Consider the following 20,429-nt stretch of genomic DNA (forward strand, 5'->3'; position numbering starts at 1 on the left):
TCTGTCCGCAGAGATGTTTTTATGCGTCTAGAGACGAGGCCACCACAGTGTAGTTCACTGCAGTAACATGGGTAAGTCTTACAAGATCAAAAAAAAGGTAGAAAGGGATAAAAAAAAAAAAAATCTAAGGGATATTGCTTTCTGTGGCTTGTTAAATGAGAGGCTTGGATCAAAGGTAACACTGACATTCTAACATATTCCTTTCTGATAACAGCCACCCATATTAAGTGAGAGGTCTGATCCAGATGAGAGGATTCCTCGCTGCTTGACACCAACATTTCAACATTTTTGCTGCATTGAAAGAATTAACGTTTTGATCATGATCGGAAATGTTCAATGGTGCACAGGAGATCTCTTTGTTTTTTTTGACAAATTCCAGGCCTGAGGTCAGTAAGTATGATCTTACAAGACTCTGGGAGGAGGTGTGTCTTTGATGATTTGCTGTTCAGAGAATTAAAATGCTGCAGAGGTCAAACGCAGTAACGTTTACTACAAATCTAAAATAATGTTGAGCGTATGGATTTGTTGCTAAAATAACTTTGCCGTCAGAGTGGTTTCACAAACTATTTGACTAGTTGACTAAAAACTACTGCTGTGTGCAGAAGTTGATCCCCTGTGCACATATCACCTTATTTATTGCTGTCTGGGAGCAGAGCATCACTACAGGAACCCCAACTGTGTTCTGTTCCGCGGTGGACTGAAAGCCTAATTTATGCTCCTGCAGAAAAGCTTGCACAGAGACAAGTACCTCATATCTGTTACACCAACAACAACAGCAACCGTATTAATCAATTCGAGGTCTACCTCCTCCTCATCATCCAACTATTCCATCATTTATTTATTTTTTCTAGGCATGGTGGAGCAGCGTGCGGTCAAATGTAAGCGCCTGATGAAGGATTCGACCCCGTCTCCAAATAAAAAATACATTTTAAAAATGCTGATGCCAAGCAGGTTTAATGCTTTTTGCTGTTATTTACACAGCAATATCCACTTGACTTTACTATCACAAGCTAACATTAGCCACCAGGAGCTACAACACAATGTCCCCTTTTCATCAGGAAACACTACATCTGCCAAGAAAGGGTTAGTGAAAAAGGGGTTTTAACACTAATGGAGAATTAATATGCACAAAAGCATCTTCATTACTCATTTACAGCCCTTTTTCAATCGGAGAAAACTGGAAGGTCAAACTAATTTAATTACAAGCAGCGGTTCGTTCCAGAGGCCAGTATTTCGATCGGCATACATTTGAGAGAAAACTCACTCGCAACGCGACGGTGCTACCACTGAGTTTGCTTGCTTTCAAATTGAAAATGAAATGGATTGATGCTGTTAAGGTGAAATTATTCAATCTGATGCATATACCAACTGCTCTAATGGCAGAGGGGATTCAAATTACTTAAGTGTTAGCCTGTTATGAATTTTAAATGGGGAATCATGTCCCATTTCGTGGGTTTAATCAAGTCTCTTTGAAAATCAGCCACCGGATTTCTGGTTTAATATACTAACGGTTAAAAAGGAGAGAGAAGGGAAATGAAATATGGAGTCCTGATTGGGCGTCATGGTGCACTTTCCGTCTGTCAGCAGAATGGCCATGGCATAATTAGGTAAAGCAGCACAATGGAAGAGCACTGTGTTCAAAGCCAAGAGCTCTACTCTTTTTTATTTTTTTTTTATCTTTCGTTGACTTCACAGATTCAGACCTATTGGAGACCCCTCTGCCTCGCTTTTTAACCACTGCACATCAGAGCGAGCTGCCACTTAGTGAGGCTGAGATGTACAGAGACGACATCAGTCACATCAGAGAAACTACAAAGCCGCCTCCCGCCTCGGCCTTGTCCTCGCCCATGTACACACGTTGCATTTAAAAGCCTCATGTGTCAGAAATTCAGATTCGTTGTGATCAACTACGGCCGTAACATTCATCATATTCTAATCAGATTATGCTGCGGGACAAAAAAAATACATTTCAGGTATTAACCTATAGCTTCAACGTTGATTGCAAAGTGCGGTCCTATTGACCTAAGTGCACCGCATTAGAACAATTTAAAATATTCATGAAGTCCCTGGGAGATAAATTGGGCCCCTCGCCTGTGTGCCCACCTTATCAAGCGAGGGGTCAGAGCTCAGGTAATTTCTCACTGCAGAGTGGAGGCAGTTCAGAACCTTTTCCATAAAATCCAAACCCAGAATGGAAAGCTCGCACTTTACATGATTCCCAATTTCCCGCTGTCAGCAAGGACTCGTTAATGCAAGCAATTCGGCCCCCTGGTGATTTTCCATCTTTATTGTAGACGCAGTCCGGCAGGAGGTTCATCTGTCAATAACGGTCACCGGTCAATATGCCTGTTCGCTGGTCTGATTGCTATTCCTGCTTTTGTCAGTCAACAAGATTTGACACCCAAAGATAAATCTACATAGTGTGTTGCACACATTACATTTGACAAACAATACAAAGCTGTACTAATAAATTTATTTAGTCAAGCAATGACTAAAATGATTGTGTGCCACAGATAGTTATCACCTAACTCGGCAGTTCTCCCTCGCTTTATGGAGTGTTTCAGCATCTTCAGGTTCATTGGTTTTGCTTTTACGGCCCCAAACTCTGCTGTTTTGGTTCAATTTCAATGCTTTTATCAACTTAGTTTTCCAGAAGCAAAGTTGAATTCCGCCCCCACGTTTCCTGAAAAAACTGATTAGTGTTGCCTTAGTCTAGAATTCCAAATATTATTCTTGTTCAACGTGGAATAATCTGTAAATGAGGTGCAGAAATTTCACACTAAAGATTTAATGGCTTGGTTAATATCATTTTTACAGCAGGAACATAACAGCCCCGACCTGCACTGCTAAGAACCCTGGTACTACTGTTGGCTCCTCTGTCCTATGCATTTTAAACAAATGGGTTATCTTGGATTCATGCCATTAAAAAGACCAAAAAAACAACATAATCTATATGTAGTTTTTCTGCGCTGTTAAGTCGACAAATGAAATAAGCATTTGTGGGATAAACAGCAATGGAAGAAGTGGCACTTTGTTTAAAGTATTGGTTATCCCAGTAAAAATAAATTGAAAGCAGAAATGATTGTTACTGTTCGTTGTGGGTTAGTTGATCTTGATGCGATACATCTGCTTGACCAATCACAATCAGCAGCACCGCCAGCAACCTCCGAAACATTACCCGAAACTTGCATTTAGTATCACCTGCTGAGCAGTGGCCTGATTCATTCACATGAAACTTCTCCCCAAAGCGGACGGACGACAGCGGAAACCAAAGCAGATCTCGTGACCGATGACTGCAAGTAAGTTTGCGTTAAGTACATCTAAGTGTTTCTCGGGGCATGTTGAAGTACTGTTGGTTAGCTCTCAGGTTTTAAGTCTGTTTTTATTTCATGAATTTTATAAATGTTTTGAGTACTGCGTGACAGTTTTCAGGACTAGTCAGAACGAAGTTCACATCATTGAACCAGGGATGAAACCCGCACGCCACAGGACAAAGTAAAGCATGCCTTGTGGATTTTACAGGCTATAGTCTAATGTGGATTATTTTAGCATTGCTGACTGTGTTGTCATCAGCTGTCCTTTTCCATTTGTGTTCAGCTTTTTCCTCCCGCCTGTGGACAAGCTGCCATTTCCTTCAAACTCCTGACCCCTCTGTGACCTCAGCAGCGTCTTACGTCCACGTCTCTCGCCATCAAGTGCCTCTTACATTGGATTTGCACTTTGCCTTCCTCAATTAAGATGAAAGTCAGTATTTGATCCTTTTGGCACCGTAGACTTTGAGAGTACTCCATGTTCCTTGAGGTCAGCCAGGTCTCTGTGCCTTGAGCCCACAGAGACTCCATGTTCTGACTCTGGGCAGAGGGCCAAGCATCACCACCCACGGCCCCGCCCAAGTCGGCCTCCGGAGCTCGGAGTCAGCTGTGGTTCATCCAGCCTCCAGACAGAAAATGATCCGATGTGTCTGGACAAGTTCACAGTTCATAAAACAGCAGGCGACCCCACATTAAAACAAAAGACTCACTGACTATTAGAATGGCCTAATATAGTTTTATGGGCTATCACTTTGCTGTGCTGCAGTTACACAAGATAAGACCCGTTTACATACATTCACACTCCTGTCACGTGATATGTTGCAGTCTGATTACATATATATTGCAGAATCGGTCGGAGATGTATTTCAATTCCACAGAAATGCATTCACAGGCTCATGCGATGGAGACTGTTAATGTTGCATTGTTTAAATGCTAATTTAGTTCTCAAATGAATGTAAAATCTCAGTTAAACACATACAATTCCAGTGATGTAGTGCTGCATATCCATATAGTTTGTGGACTCACAACAGACAGATTAAAACAGAATGTCCAGAATCAAAGCAGCAGAGGTGGAGATATTGACCTTTAGTCCTCTGGATCAATGGGTCTCACAATTCCCAAAATGCAATCAATAGCATGTTTTTGTTAGATCCTCTCTGGCTTGTAATTGCCCACATCGTTCAAACACCATGTTTGTTATTCATATATTTTTCCATCAAATGTTTAACACAAAATGATGTTTGCCGTCTCTCTAGCATTGTATTGTGCATTTGAGCTGAAGTCAACGCCTGGGCCACCTGACACTTTAAATACTGCTATAGTAGAACTTCAATACAAAGATTATACAGTAAGTCAACTATTGAAGGGATCCTTTATTTAAATAGAAGTTATGTTTACATGGATACTCATTAAGGATGGAGTGTGGTATGATATGTTGAGAGGAAGTAGATAAGCGACTTATATGTATTTTTTTAATTTCCCACTCGTTTTGTTTCACCTCCATCAAACAGAAGTTGAACACTTATCAAGCTTGCTATGCTGCCAAAAGCTAGCATACAACAGAGACTTTATGTAGGCTATCCATGCCTTCAAGTCATTTGCTTGTGGGCACTTCAGCGCATTTCCTTTCCTGCCACCCTGCTGTCCAAACGTAAAAGTGACCGCCCAGGCTTTTAGAATAAGTAAGACATGATTGTTCTGTGTGTGCGGGGCTCATGTTTCCGTTCTGGTTCAGCTGCTTCCCTGCAGCGGTGCTGTTCGTGGTGCTGAAAGTCCTCCTCGCAGGGAGCAGCAGAAGCTCTTCATGTACACAGCATGTACCTGCTCTTCCATAGACTCTACAGAGTGAACAGACGACATGTTTGCTCTCCGAGGGAGTCCGGCAATGATTGCACGGTCAGTAATCAGGCCCCGTGCCTAATCTCCGGCCCTTGAATTGAAGTGATTTTAATGTCCTGGCTGCTCGTACACTACTTAGCGATGGAGAAAATAATCCCATCTGACTGTTTGGTTTTTCTTGGCCTGCCTCTGATTCTGTTCTACATGGGAATAATTTGAAAACAATTGGATTTGCTCTATCTCATACCCTCCCTGGGCCTCCCTGAACATGAAAATTCACTTCCCTGCTCTACTGTATACAAAACACTCTTGTCTCTCCTCGGCTATTTAGGCTGTAATGTGTGCTATAAATAACAACAGGGCCAGAGAAAAGGGATGGAGGGCCTATTGCCATACAGCTCAGTAGCGAGCGGTGTTAAAAGTCATTAAAGATTTTTGTGTAATTAATGCGGCATATGGTAAAGACACCTGCTTCAGAGAGTTGAAGGTGTTAACTTACGCACCAACGCTTTGATTTAGACATGGCAGGAATCACTATCGAGCTTTGTGAACTTCAACTTAATATGAACGTTTATCTCATGTTCGCTAAAGCACCTGACATTTCATTAGCTAATTCATTTGCGCCTGCCCTCACAGTTCTCAGAGCAACCAAATGACAACATTTGTTTTGGGCATTAACATGCATGAGTACATTTGCACTGTTTACCAGCGTGAAATGGATCCTCTCTCATGTGTCGTTGTGTGCTCGATTGCCCGACGGTTAAATGAATGTTGGTAATACAGAACCCAAACTCATATATTCCTAGATGCCAAATACTTTTCTGAGTAACAAAAACAAAAACAAAAAAAAGAAGAAAGGAAAGATGTACTTCAATAAAGTGCATAGAATGTTCTATTATACTAAACATCCAAACTCATTCAGTCTTGTAAGTCTTTATTGATTTGAAATGTAAAGCAGGTTTACTGGAGGTCATGATAAAAACAAAGTACTTAATGGGTGCAATGCCAATTTTGATCCTTCCAGTCAGTGCACTCTCATCGTGATAAAGTACGTGGCTGTGATCCCAGAATGCTTAAAGAAGCAATTATAAAGACAACTTGCACTATATACCCCTACTTATCCAACACAGAATTATATAATACTAATGCATAAGTGCTCATAAAAGGAGCGATGTGTGGTCATGTCTGTGTGTGACCGATGGATGACCTCTGTGTCCCGCAGCCAGAGAGGTCTGTGTCTGAATTACAGCCAGAAAGTTAAGGCGACAAATGACTTTTTCACATTTATGTTGTAACAATAGAGTGTACGTAAGAAGCACTTAATCAAGGTTTAGCTGGTCTCAGCTTTTTTTCAGTGCTCCACTGACGCAGTGAAGGGTCAACCAATCACACGATTTTGTTTCACTCTGTTCCATTATATCTGGAAAAAGTGCCGTTAGCCAGTACCCAGTGCTATTTAACAACAAACCTACGTAAAGCGATTCTATTTAAAAGATGGAATGGAGTCTTTTATGGCGGATATATATATGCTGATTTAATCGCAATACTCGTTTGGAAAAGCCCCCAAATTAAGATATTTTGAAGGCGTGGCTTGATGCAATTAACAGGCTGGAAGAGTCCAAAGCTACATTGGATTTTGGAATGTTGCCATGTTTGCAGTCTGTTTGACACATTTTTTTTGTTATTTATACAACCACACAATGGAACATTGGTACATTTGTTTCTGTATAAGGTCATATTACACACACTTTATCTTCATTTATTTACCTTTTGTTCTGGTAGCTGCAACCTCCAATCATGCGGGACAAATTAGGTGAGTCATTAGAACCTGCACCGTTTTTTATGAAAATGTATTGACAATTTACAGAACTGTGATTATTGTACATATCAATCACCAGAAGCAACAGCAGCAGTTGCAGCAATCACACACCTTAGCTTCAGGAAATGCATATATTCTAGTTGTTACAGTGAGTTTCATCAGCTCCGCTCACAGTGAGGAGGTTGTATTAGTCGAGAAAGATGTTACGGATCATCTCGTTATCAGTCAACTCGATGAGGAGAAAAATCTGGATAAATTGAAGTTCCAGGTGATAAATAATCATAAGCCTGTCAGCGATGACAGTGTTTTCCTGCAGAATATCATTATTTATTACAAAACCAACTCCTGTTGTTGACCAGCACCTGAAATACCATTTGGAACATCTTTTATTTGTAACATGAATTGTGTTATCGATCAGCTTCAGTTCTGTTCAAATCACAATTAAAACAAATACCAGCACGTTAAAGTCACCATCCAGCTAAAAAAAACAACTTCTTCTTCTTCTCCACCTTCTCCACCTTCTCCTGCTTCTCTTTATTTTTCATCTCAGCCTTGTCCTCTTCTTTCTTTTTCATCTCAGGTTTCTCCTGCTTCTCTTTCTTTTTCACCTCCTTCCTTTACATTTAGCTTTTCATTGTCGGCAACTCTGTCTCTCTATCCTTTGTCTTCTTGCAAAACAAGAAACCCCTCCACCTCTTTGTTTATAGACAGAGCTCCTCCAGTTCCTTCTTCTTTGTGAACTTTACCTCCAGTTCCTTCTCGTCTTCCTCCAACTGTTTCACTTTTGTCTCCATCAGTTGTTCATTTGTGTCCCAGCTCTGTTGTTTTTCGGCCAGGTCGTTTGCTAATTCCTCCTTAAGAGGATTGTATTTTGTCTCCCAAGCTCTCTCACTCTGGAGAAGTTCAACTCCTTTGCTGCTCACTTGGTTCATGGTCTCTCTGAGCTTATTGGGGAGAGACCCTCCTTCTCCTTACACAGATTCAGGATGTCAATGTCCCTCTGGTGGATCTGTTCCTCGGTCAGGTTCACCTTGCTCTGGTATTCAGCTTGCAGCTCATCTTTACTCTGCCTCTCAACTGTCGTCTTGGAAATCTGGTCTTTAAGGTTTGAGACTTTCTGTTTCTCTGCCTCGTAAGTTACGACCACCTTGTCATACTCCTGCTCGCTCAGGCATCGGGAGGCATCCATTTTCTCCTCCTGGAGTTGGAGACTTTCCTTCAGATGAGCGATTTCTAACTTGTGCTTTTTGAACGATCTCGAATCATTTGTGGCGTTCAGTTACGGGCTCCCTCTCCCTGATTGCTAGAAGCTGCTCCAGGTGGTTTATTCTTACACATTCGCACATTGCGGCACAAGCTCTGCCTTTCATTCAGCGAGTGTCTCATAAACTCTGCCAGTATGCCCATCTCCTTTGCAAGATCCACTCAATGAGTAAAATGGAGAGGACAAGTCAAGGTCATTTTCAAAATGGTTCTAAATGAACGCAAAGCTTTGAATGAACTGCTGACTTGTGTGGCTTTTTGTTTGAGGCGCAGAGTGAGTGATTTTAGTGCCTTTTTAAACTGGGTGCTTTTAGATGTAGCACTAAAATGTTGAGATGTTTGTCTTCGGAATGAGCCGTTCCAGATGTTTGTAGCTGCAGGCAACCACGAGACACGGGGAGGCACCGGTGAATATTTGGGTTTAGTCAGTTAATCCGTCACACAATCAAACACCAGTTACTATTACTGAACAAAACAACCTGCCACTATCCATTTGTAACCATTCTGTACTAGTGGAAGATGGCAACCCTCCACACGCACAAAATAGATCTTCTACTGACCACAAACACATCTTCTCTTTTTATTTGTGGTTCTCCTGCCAAGATCCATGTTGGGGAAGTTACGTGTAATACGTTACTTTTGACGCATTTTATCCTTTAAAAAGGAATAAAATGACTTCACTTGTTACTTTGTATCTAAAGTATATAGTTACGTTACTTGTTTTATTACTTTATAAACTTCGCAAACCCCGTCCAACCAAAATCGGGACAGAAAATAACCTTTAATGTTGTTAAAGCAGGACAGTCACTAAGTCCGACTGCATTGGTGCTTTGTACTGTGTGAAGATCTTCTCCTTCAGTTCATGAAATCCCTGCAGCATCTGAAGGCAGAAGGACACATATTATGATTAACCCACAGCCTCTGAGAAGTGGCGCGCCAGAGTGAGGAGCCAGTAAGCACGGCCGTTCACTGTGTTTACCTTCATTAAAGCGCCTGAAAACGACACCAGGCTGCTATAGATGAACCATACAGACCTCTACACTCAGCAGACTGGTCGGTTATAACTCTCTATTCTGCTTTGACATCACAGCCATCACCTTAGGCTGGGCATTTATTATTCAAATTGCAACAGAGGGTGCACAGTATTGAACTCGGGGTGCAATGCATGCTCGTAGAATCAGGGTTTTGTCTTCTCTCCCTCAGGTCATAGTCAAACATGCTCCCAAGGCGATATTTGCTCAAAAGTTCACTGAAGTTCAACTCGACTTGATGCGACAATGGATACTGACCTGACTTGTGTTGGCATCATGGTGTACACCCTCAGTCTCTTATTTGATATTTCCTCGCTCCTCTGTTGGGTTCGATTTTGTTTCTGTCTGTAACTTTACAAAAAAAACTTAAAAAAAATGTTTGCTTCATTCCTGTGTTGACTTGTTGCTGTGTGTTCCATTGCTGAGACGTGACATTTGCGTGCTCGCACACACACACACACACACACACACACACACACACACTCACACACACACACACACACACACACACACACACACACACACACACACTACTTTCTTGGTTTTTGCTTTGCTTGTGTCAATGACAACCAACTACTGTCTGTTTGGCCTCATTTCTGCATTGCTGTGGTGATATTGTGTGTTCCATTGCTGATATTGATCTCACTGTTGCGTTGCTGTTTTCTCATATCTTGTGGGGTTTGTCTTGACTTGGCAATCGTCCACCCAGAATGATGATGTTGTCAGGCGTGATTGGCAGCCCTTAACAAGTGACTGTCAAATCACTACTACAATATTCTGCTTTGTGTGGTTATTTACATTTGTCAGGATATTGCATTGTGCCTTATTGCTTTATTATTGCTCATCTAAGAAGTCTGGTCAGGGACAACATTATCTTTATTATCATTATTATTAACGTTATCATTGCTCACCCTTCCTGTGTGTCCTTATCAGCCAAACCCTTATTGACACAGACGAGCAGATTGTCATATGTGCTCCAATCCGTTCACCCTGTTTTAGGTTCACAGACTTAAATCTATAATCTATCAACCAAATGTCTCCACCAAAAGGGGACATTTATTTACATTATTTAGAGCCTTATTGTTAAACCGTGCCAAAAGCTTTGTCTTTTTGCACAGACACTTAATAAGCTGCCCTGTGAGTTGTAGAAAGAGGATTGTTGAAGCAGTTACCCTTTCAGTTCTGGATGATAAGAATGTAATTTATAGTCATGCTGCTGTCTCCACTCCGAGAGCTTTACGTCCTGTTTACTATTCTGCTCTTGTGTTCATTAAAGGAGATCATTAAAACACTCACCACTACATTTTGCATGATAAGGCCAGTTGGCCTTCCCATTTAGATGTAATAACTGCAGTACTTAGTTGTCTTCGAAGCCCTTGCTGTAAAAATCCATCTCATATTTCATCTTTTCCACTATGCAACAACTCTTGCCGGTGACTTTGCTGGTGCTAGACCAGCTATGTACTGGAACTGATTTAGAAAGTACTGCTTGATAATCATTTTAAACAACATTAATTGTTCCCGTTGTTTATATTTGGTAAACATCAGGCCTGCTATGGGCAGGTTTTTTTCATTTTCAGTCTGCTAACTGAAAATAATCCACCTGCGGGACTGAAGGCCTTTACACACTGCAGGAATGATGAATGAACGACACCAAAATGCAAAATACTCGCTTGCGAATATTACGCATCAAAACTATTCATACCGGAATCTATGCAAATTTGCAACAATTGCAACACTTTTTCATTAAAAGATTTGAAAAGATTTTGTGCAGGCAGAGGACCAACTACCGGGACCCTATTGAGCCAGAGCGTGTCTTGCAGTCTGTCTGAGGTAAACTGTTGTATAGCTTAAGCTACTGTGAGATATTCTATTCAGTTTTCTTTTCAGCAGAGTGAATTTGAGTTCTCGCTGGCAACCAGTTACAGTGTATATGTCTAGGGCTTTTATTGTGAAAGGTAAGAAGAAGTGGATCTGGTAAGTGCTGCCTTTGCAAAGGTGAAAGGATTAATACAGTTTGCCGTCGTGGTTCGGACCACGGAGCCTCAGTGTTGTAGTCCACTATAGTGTATGTATTGAAAATGTCCGTTCCACACAAGTGATCGGTTGATGTCTTTTATCTGCGTTCTGTGTGAAAGTACTCGTGACAAAAAATACGTGAAAACACAATCCTGCGTGTAAAGGCCTTTTATTGTGCTACATAGCCAAGTACCAAGAGAAAGAGAGGGAACAAATTAGACGTTGTGTCTGTCCCACCAGGTCTGTCAATGAAGAGAAGCACAAATTCCAACATTGTTAGAAAACATACCTTTACACAAGACTATTGGGCATAGCTGAGGCCATTTATAGCCGCCATGATGTAATTAATTACACATTTAAAAGTATCGTTTGCAGTGATATTTCAAATATTACCATCTATTTTAAGAAAAGTATTCAAATAATTTTGAAAATACTGCTCATGAGAAAAATACATTATAAATGCACCTCCTATTTGTGTGTAGACTGTAACACTCATACACACACACATTGGTTAACAACTTTACTAAAATAAAGTGCTATGTTCCATTCTGTCTTTCATCTTATTTTTCATTCCTACGTCACCATAATTACACAATTGTTGTCAAAAAGCTATGTATAGCAGTTTAACTGTGTCCTTGTGTCTATGTGAATATGCTGCCGTTATGAGGATTGTTTTTGAAAATACATTTCCATCGTCTCAAGTTCATCAGTCAGACTCTCTTCCCTTTCTTGAGGGGGTAAATGAAGGTTGCTGTAAGGGCAAAGAAACGTAACATACCACGAGGATCACACTCTTCATTTATTCAGACAGGGTGACGGCCTGAAAATGTGATCTAATAATTCCATCCTGCAACTTCATGTCCGTGTGAAATGTACAATGGAGTCTCCTTCATTATCAAAAAAAATCAGACAGGATCAAGCTTTGAAAAGAGCTGTCCCTTTAACAAGACTAGTCAAACATGTTTTTTTGTGTTTTTTGAAATAAAAGCAGCAGGAAAAACTACAACCAAACTCCAACAGCCAGTTATAATAGACACAGTTCCTCTGCTTTTATCTGTTTCTTCCTATACACGGTGTTTGTCTGAATTTATTATGAATAACCTTTTTATCAAAATGAGTATTGGAGAGCTACTTCAATATCTCAGAGTGTTGTATTGCTTTACTTATCATGCAGGGTCCATGTCGCACTAAATCTAACTCTTTATCTCAGTAATGGGGTGAGACACATTAAATTCTGATGCACCAGATGTAAACCGTGGGTTTAAGTCTGCCATGGGACATGTATCTCAAATGGCAGTCTGCTCCCATACCGGCCTCTGTGCTGTCTAATGTGCAAGGGAACTGCCTCTGCATCTTGTGCCCAAGACGATTGTGATTGGTTTAAGAAGTAGAAACAAGCCAGAGCATTTTGCCCCTTTATACACCATATTTAGCGCTGACACGGTGCTGCGGTGTCGGGACAGGCCGATACCGATATCGGGCTGATACTGACTCAAATAGCTGAATCGGGTCTCTGTGACAATGGGCCCAATCTATTCAATTAATTAAATTCTATATGTATTTATTATATACTATACATTATATACTGGAATTTCAATTCCTGTTTTGACCATGTTGTTGATGCATTGAAATGGTTTAAATGTAGAATGTAATTCCTTTTATTTTTGAGGATTTTATTTTACCAAGTTGCCGGTGTAGAATTTATTATTTTAATGATAATGATAATGAATGCACACATCTATAATAATCATTTTTGTACACATACTGTAACTTAATTATATGCTGAGGGAATCATGCTTGTGTATGTAAATGACACACGCTCGACTAAGGTCTCTCTGCCAAGTTTAATCTATGTTACTGTGTCCTGTATCCACTAAACCATGAGGATAAATAATATTATTTATGCATTGGTCAAATCTGCCAAAAGCTGCCTGGTGGACAGTTTTGCTTTGACATACATTTGCATCTGTACTTATGTCATACTCTCTGCTAATTTATATATTTTTTTCTCCTTCGTACAAGAGCGCTGTATTCACCGAAAGGGTAAAAAAACAAAGCAGTACATTTGGGTGTGACGGGGATTTTACACGAAGCATCCTTCTGTTTTAAACTCATAAAACTATAAAGTAAAGTTTGGGTGTAAAAACTCGTAATAACCATTTTCCATCTGGATGCCATTTGATTGTTATTTTATTTTGAATGTTTGCTGCCTTTGGAAGATGAAGTTCATCTTCAATGGTATTGATTGTTCTGTCCTGGACTGTAAGAATGAACTAAAGAATGGATTCTTTTATCAAATGTTATTCGCTCTAAATGGTGCAGTGAAATTCCCGACACTTTCCATGAAAAGCAGCAAATTCAATCTATTGAGTGCAATTTTGAGGCAGCTCAAAGTCTGTTTGTGATCCTCACCAACAATGATTTCATTTATCTGTAATAGAGGGCTGCAATGCCAGCCACCTTTTCAGCATGTGGCAAAGTGATGGATTCAGTGAACTCAATACTTGAGATTTATTAAATGTCCTCCTTAATAATGGACGTGTACATCGTTTTTATTTTAAGAATGTTTTCACGCTAACTGCAATATGGATGACTTAATAATATCCATAACAGCATTTGCCACCATTTACTCTCTGGATTGTAAAGCATTTCTGCCATGTTGCAGAGTTTACTATGCACAATCCAGTTGGATGTTCTGCTCTACAATACAGTTGAGCAACTTAATTAACTGCAGACTTGGTCGGTTTATTTGTTGGGTTATAGTCTGTTGTGCGTGACAGTTTTTTGGCATGTAGGTTTTCTGAATGACTCAGCTGTATTCATTTCATGGTACAGAGTTTACTTGAGTCTAAGAGGGTTTTTTTAAGCTTACCCATACACAGGTGTGTTTTAACATTAATACATCATAACCTCTTTCATTTTGAGACTTTGGTGTAAGTGCCTGGAACAAATGTAACTATCACAGTGTTATGTGTAGAAACCTCTATGCATAGGAAGGAATACATTGTTGGATAGCTGTAAGGCAGGGCGGGCCGTTATGTTTCCCAAGGGGCCACGTGAGAAACGGGGACTGTTGTGGAGTGCCGGACCAATAGACTGAACTCGATCCTCTTTAAAAAAAAAAGCAGTACATTGTATGGATTTGATGAGCTGTGAGTGGTAAGAGTAAATGTTATGATCAGTGGTGGAAGTATATTTGCTTAAGTACTGTACTTAAGTACACATTCAAGGTGCTTTACTTGATTATTTCCATTTTATTCAACGTTGTACTTCCACTCCACTACATCTCAGAGGGGAATATTGTACTTTTTACTCCACTGCATTTGTCTGGCAGCTTTAGATACTAGTTACTTTGCACATTATACTTTTTCAAACCCTTCCTTACTACCCAAACTGAGTATAAAGAAAAAAAAACACATATTAACATAATAGAAGAACATCGATAGAACAACTCTTTCCACATTTCAATGACACTATGTCAAATAATTTTGGTGGGATTTTGAATGTATATGTCTCTGAAATAAACACTCCCTGCTGTGTTTAAGAACAAACAAAACAAAACTCTTAGCCTGGTCGTATCTAAAATAACTGGGAGCCAGGAAGGTTAATCTTTTCCTTAAGTTCCACAAAAGTCAACAGTGTTATCTTTTAGTAAGTCCCTACTTACTGTAATCTGTTTATCTGCCCATAGGAGGAAGGATTTAAGTTCAAAGCCAGGTGGGAAAATCGTAATTCAGGGACAAAGTTTTAAGAAGCCTTGTTACAATAACCCTCAAATGTCTTTGTCACACCTTTTTATAATATTCTGTGACAAAAGGTTTCCATTAACAACAACTACGACCGTATTTTGAGATTTGTAATCAACCTTGTTGTAAAGGCAGCTGTACATGACAACCTTATTCTCGTTATTTAAGAGTTTATTTAGATTTTAGAAATTCGAAACTCTGGGTAAATAAAGCAAGGCAATACGTTAAGTTTGGTAAACTCAACTGGACTGTGACGTAAAGGGGGAGGCTATTTTATTACAATTCATCTTTTAGCCAGAAAATGTCCTGCATTATTGTATTTACAAGACTTTTTTTGATTTAAACGGTGCAAATACTTGAAGTATCGGGGTCACACACAGCAATATGTCATCTGCATATAATATAATTTGAGGATTTGTTCAACTGACAACTTCTTTCGATCACATTCGGTAATGCTATTTCAGTATCACTGATATCATAGCATTCACTGTCTGTGATGGCAGTTCTACAGTAGATTATTATACTTACCTGTTAATCAAAACATTTAGATAACCTTTGAATACACTCATGGTGCTAAATATTCAGTGTGAAATCTTTCACTGGATGAGGTCTATTGACTCCTGGACATCACTTAGCGGATGGTTATTATAATAATATAATTATAATAACCCATTCATGCGAATGAGCCTTAGACCTAGGCTGGACCGAGGACTGGGAGGCATGGTTAGAGGTTAAAGGAAATGCTAATCCTTCCCACTGTGCTGCCTGAAAAAAAAGCAGTTTGCAGTTGCATTTTAAAATAGGATAGGGGGTCACAACTACTAATCCACTGAAGGAAATGTACGTGATTTTCAGTGAGATGAGCATTTCACCGTATGTAGTGTGCAGAATGATAGTGAACATGATGTGGACACCTGCTGGAGCTCTGTGACTAGTCCCGGCAAAGACGGCATATAATTATGATGTCACTATGTACAGCAATGAATAGCTTTCCAATTTCATGAAGGAAAGTCACAACAGCCACCCCCACAGGCTGTTTGGTGTGTGAGCGCATGGCTGCATGCTGATGAGGTAAGATCCCAGTGACTCCGCAGTGTCTTCCGGCAGGAGGCACATTGTACACCAGGTCCTCCTCTGATTCAGTTGTAACAACTGCACTGATTCACCATATCATTTTTTTTCCTACGCCTGTGATTAAGCCTCCCACTCCCACCCAGCAGGTGTGTCCATGGATGTGTCACCCCCCCCTCCTGCTGGCTTTGGCCCAGGGGCTATAAAAGCTGCATTGCTCCCCAGGTAGTCACACATCTAAGGCAGAAGTAAAAAATAGTTCACCCCCATTCACCCCTAAAGTTCTACTGTGAAAGACTAATGCCTTCAATAACGAGCCAGCTCTCTGCAACAACACAGGGTTTGCGTCCCTGCCTGTTGAAGCACGGTCCCTCAGCAGCCATTAGGGGCCGAGTCCAACCTTGTACCGGCAAGTGTGAAGGAAGTAGAGAGACGAGCTGGACATGCAGGCTCTATTGACTTTAGCATTCCCGTTTGCATGGGTGGACATCTCTCCACTCTCTGGGAGTTTGCTGCCAATAGATGCTTCTTGTACACAACTTCTAACATTGTAGTAAGTGCATGCAAGTTTGCTCCATTATCGAGGTGGAAAATGTGCAATGGGAAGCCGTGCCTGAGCTTTTTGCAATGAGGTCTGCAGAATTGATGATATTGCGGTGAATGCAGTCGACGGGGAGGTTGGCTAGAATTCAATTTGCTGTTGACATGTCAGCTTTATATTATGATTGCACATGTGAATTGGTAAACACTCTTTTTCATGGGAGGTGCTAAAGGAAATGATTGTGACAATAGAAAGAGTCACCTCGTCACCTCCTCCCTTTGCTCAGTTGACAGATCCTGACGAGTCCGATCCTCATCACCACACTGAGGAGGATCTTTGTGTCCGATTTGTTTCATGACAAAGTAGATTTAACTGCAAAGTATACCATACACAGAATGATTACATTTTCATTTCATTCTGTGCAAATACCAAAAATGACTTAAAATTAAGCCTCAGGTTCTTCACCACAACAAAAAGCCGACAAATCCTAAATTAATTTCTTCATATTAGTATCACTAGGCCTTCACCGACTGAAATTTAAATGGCTGATTTCTGTTTATTTATTTTCTAAAGTCTGACCTACCGATTCAGATTTTCTTTAAGAGCTATAATTGACAAAGGGTTGTATTTTCATTTAAATACTTCAATTAAAAAACAAATTGACATTTTAATCATGTATTATAAGCTGCTTAGAGCTAGTACAACATCTCAATTGCCTCTCTGATAGCTATTGTATTATATACATACATACAAGAGGTATGCTTTTCACGTGCCCAGTGCATTCATGTCAGTGTATGCACCCAGTCCAAAATTGGAGGTTGATAGAAGCTTATCAGACATCGCCCAACAAGTGTTTTTACGTAGAGGAGATTGGATTCCTGCTATGTACATGTATCACAGGGACTCAATTTCGACAGTGCCATAAAAGTAAGCGCTTGATAAGAATAAACAAACACAGAGGGAAGTTATTGATCCCGGTCATGCTCCCTCTCTCATCCTCTTTCTGAAAGAATATGGATTTCCAAATGGAATTGTCGGTCACTGGCCCTGAGCTGTGACAGTGTTTCAATATTCATGTATACGTTCATGTAATGAGCGAGTCAAGTCAGATGTCAGTTGTTTCACAGCAGAGGCACAGTCCCACCTGTGATAAGCATCCAAATGGGAGAACACAAACAAACATGAAAAGGCATGTTGGTTATTTATGAGTTCCACGGACAGCTTGTACTGTCACCCATGGGAGAAGCGACTGGGTCTGGAGAGAAACAATAAGGCAGCAGGGGATTGGGTGGGACCTAAAAAAAAAAAAAATGGTTTATATCATTGACATCAAGCATTTCCCTCCTTTTCCAGATGTGGAGATTGATTCGGTATCCGCTCTCAACCTGTCACAACACAGGAGCGTCTATAATCTACCGATAAGCCTCATTCTCAGGCTCCCCGGACCTTTCAGTCACTTATTGACTTACAGAAAACAACTGGAGCTAGACTCAAGTTCCTTTCCCTTCCTCGTGGATGGCAGAATACTAAAGAGGGCTTTTGGAGCTGCTCCATCACAGCTGGGAGAGCAGGTGGTGGGAAGAAGCCCTTGGGAGGCTCTCTTGGTGCAGACCTGGCCTGTGGGCAGCCTCAGGTACCGACGCTGTCACAAATTCATCTTACACTTCCTGTCATAACTCCATACCTGGGTTATTCCTTATTTCTACAAAGAAAGAGGCTTTCGATCATGACTTAGTTGTCTGATATTGATTGTGAAATGTGTTTGCACTGCACATGCAGGACCATCCCAGTATTTTGCACTTTTATTTCATTTTCTACATGTCTTCATTGCTGCTGACCAGTTTTGAAAGTGATATGTATTTGTGTTTTCTTTTATGAAGGTTTGGCTCTAGTAGCATGGCTCTTGGGATTACAATATTGTCAATCGGCTCACAGTTTGGGTCCAGAGTGAAATATGTACAGACTTATTGAATTTACTTCCAATGAACACACACATGGACGTTCCCCATTGAATGGATTGTAGTATAATGACTTTGATCCCCTGACTTTTCATCAAGTGCCATAATTAGGTCTTTGTCCTTCATAACTACCTTCAAGATGAATTCATTCCTGTCAGCCTCAGCTGTACATTGTGCTTAGTGCCAGTTTGCATATCATGGGGAGCGAGGTAACCTTTACCTTATATTATTAGCATTAACTTTGCCATTGTGAGCAGGTTGGCATAACAACCACTGTTCTTTTCACATCTACTCCAGTAATTTGCTCAGGACCTTGACTCTGATCCATCTCGTGAGACTGTTAGACAGAAGTCTTTACTTTTGACTTTTATTATGAACGGAAATAAGTGAAGAAAACGGCTGCCTAAATGTAGGAATGACATCTTTATAATACACTATAGTCTGCCTTAAAATAATGATGGAGATGTTATTGTTTGTTTTCTTGAGACAATTATGTTCAAATGTAAAGAAGCTGACTAATGGTACAACATATTGACAACATGTTTTGTAAAATCTCTAAAATAAGTTATCGTGCCGTATAACAAGTCTTCTCCACATCCTCGAGGAATCACACACATGCTGGTACTTGTGCTGTGTCCAGCTATTGCGTGCAACCCTACATTTGAGTCGACGGATATGAACACAGCATCCACGGCGCACGTTTGCTTTGTGAGGGCTTGTGCTTCGCTGACAGTTCTTTCTCGGGAAAAGGCTTGTATCCAAGTGCTTTTAACAGCTCAGACTGCAGCCTGGACAGTAATTGTATAGTAATGGTAAAGGGCGCAAGACTGGGCCCGCTACCTTGAGATGGAAGTCGTTTTAATGTCGTCCCTGCGAAGGTGAAATGTCAGGAATTCAGTTTCAACAGCATTGGTCACAAAAACATTATCTTATTGTGTTTTCCAGCTGCTTATATTCGCTGTAGTGCTGCCAACGTTTTAATTTATTCAGTGAATAAGTTAGCACTACATTTTGTTATTATTATTATTATTATTATTATTATTTTACAGATATTCATGGTCCCTTTTGAGCTCTGGTGGTTCTTTGACTTTTGAAATGACATGTTTACAGCCTGGTAAAAAAAGAGGAAGAAGCTGTTTTGGTCTTCATAGTTACTTTTCCCGTTCATGACAACTGTATGACAGCATCCGTTTGTATTATACCAAGGCCTAAAGTTAGGTATAATTAGGGCGTGGCCACTTTGAGTGACAAGGCGGGTGCCGTACCAGGTCGCTAAGCTGCAAGCTGTCTGCTCTGCTGCGTCACCGACGACGCACCTCTTTGCCCATTTTTAGAGTTAGGCTGTGTTGTCGCTGCCAAGATGGCGACGGGCGGAGCCACCCTCTTCGAACGTCACGACGGCTCTGCAGAAACCTACGGATGACGTCGCTGAGACTACGTCCATATTTTATTCAGCCTATGTAATTTACACATCATGCATACCACTTTACCTATACGTTCAGGCTTTCACCACCAAAAGATAACTAAAGATAAATACAATGACATTTAGGTATGGCTTTGCATTCTTTAGACTTTATCAATACTGACACCAAGTCTGCTTATTCATTTTTGTTGTTAGTCCTAATGCAAATTCTGTGTCTGAAAAGTAACCAAAACACAGATAGATCCTAAGATGTTGGATCACCACAAGCCTCCAGAACAGCTTCACTTCTCCCTCTGATAGATTCTCTTCTCTGAACTCTACTGGAGGGATGAACATTGCTCTCCAAAAGATGTTCCCTCATTCGGTGCTTTGATGATGATGGTGGAGAGGGTTGTCTAACACACCGCT

Source organism: Pholis gunnellus, assembly GCF_910591455.1.
Source record: "Pholis gunnellus genome assembly, chromosome: 2".
In the NCBI taxonomy this organism is placed as follows: Eukaryota; Metazoa; Chordata; class Actinopteri; order Perciformes; family Pholidae; genus Pholis; species Pholis gunnellus.